At 45.4% G+C, this 1,629-nt stretch overlaps 1 pseudogene; it reads left to right on the top strand.

The window, feature by feature from the left end:
* Nucleotides 1-251: 251 nt before the first annotated feature.
* On the top strand, nt 252-381 carry LOC134488657 (U4 spliceosomal RNA; annotated as a pseudogene).
* Nucleotides 382-1,629: the final 1,248 nt, after the last annotated feature.

The following is a 1,629-nucleotide window of genomic DNA, read 5'->3' as shown; positions in this document are numbered from 1 at the left end:
GATTTCTAACCTTGCTCAGAGGACAACATTTGGAATGAGAAGTGGCAGGCGGGTGCAACCCAGGCTTAAGCACCCCAACATGTTTTTTTCTGCTCCAGTTGCCCCTGATAGAAAGCTGCCATTGTGCTTTTATTTTATTATCGCTAACTATCTACATGCAATGCTGTCTTGGAGCTTCAGCTATGAGTTTTAAGAAACACGGGTAAGAAAATACATGTTGCACATATATGGAAAATAGCATCCATAATATAAGCTTTGTGCAGTGGCAGTATGGTAGCCAATGAGGTTTATCAGAGGTGTGATTATTGCTAATTGAATATCCATAATATAACATTTGAAGGCTGCAATGCTTTAGTCTCTTGAAAGCCCTCCCTCCAAGGTTCGTATGTTTGTTTTGCAAATGCATATGGCGTCCTAGGTCTGGGTGGCAAACTAGCATAAAGTCATACATAAAAGCAAAAGGAAAACCATACAAACAATATGAGTGCCAGGTAAAACTCTAATCAAGCAAACCAATCATAGGCTGGCTCCATCACCATTCCAGCCCTAGACCTGAGGAAAGAGTCATAGTTTCCCCCCTTCAGATCTGGAGTACCTCTTTGAGGGAGGAAAATTCTCCCTCTGATCTTATGTCTTTCTGACCTTGGCACTGGGAGGGCGCCAACAGAAGCATGCCAGGGAGGGATTGTGAATGTGTCAGCAGCCACTGCCCTCCCAAGCCCTGGATGTATCCCCAATATATAGGGGGCAGTACAGTGACCCTAGAGCTCTTAGAGATGGCTTCACAACTTTTTCTCTTCCAAGAAAGAAGTAAAGTCTCCTGGGAGAGGAGGTCAACTCTTAGCAGCAACACTGAAGTAGTTCATCCTATCTTTCTTCCAACTTTTTTTGTTTGACTTTCCAGTCTGGCCTATGCCCTGACAATTTCCATGCGTCTCCCACCCATGTCTTCAGCAAAGGATCGTTACCTTGTCGTGGTGCTGGAGCTTGAGCACCTCAATGATGCCATGAGCTAAACCGTGAAGGGCCACCCAAGACGGGAAGGTCATGACAGAGAGGTCAGACTAAATGCGATCCCTGGGGAAGGTAATGGCAACCCACCCCAGTATTCTTGCCATGAAAACTAAATGGATCAGTACAACCAGAGATATGTCGGTATACCATCGGAAGATGAGACCCCCAGGTCGGAAGATGGTCAAAATGCTACTGGGGAGGAACAGAGGATGAGTTCAACTAGCCCCAGACGTGATGACGCAGCTAGCTCAAAGCCGAAAGGACGGTTAGCAGCCGATGGTGCTGGTGGTGAACGGCGAATCTGAAGTTCTAAGGATCAACACACCATTGGAACCTGGAATGTAAGATCTATGAGCCAGGGCAAATTGGATGCGGTTATTGGTGAGATGTCAAGATTAAAGATAGACATTTTGGGCATCAGCGAACTGAAATGGACTGGAATAGGCCACTTCACCTCAAATGACCACCAGATCTACTACTGTGGACAAGAGGACCACAGATGAAATGGAGTAGCCTTCATAATTAATAGTAAAGTGGCTAAAGCAGTGCTTGGATACAATCCAAAAAACCATAGAATGATCTCAATTCGAATTCAGGGCAAGCCATCTAACATCA

The sequence above is a fragment of the Candoia aspera genome, chromosome 1 (genome assembly GCF_035149785.1).
Source record: "Candoia aspera isolate rCanAsp1 chromosome 1, rCanAsp1.hap2, whole genome shotgun sequence".
Lineage (NCBI taxonomy): Eukaryota > Metazoa > Chordata > Lepidosauria > Squamata > Boidae > Candoia > Candoia aspera.
This window is presented reverse-complemented; position numbering and strand designations above follow the sequence as displayed.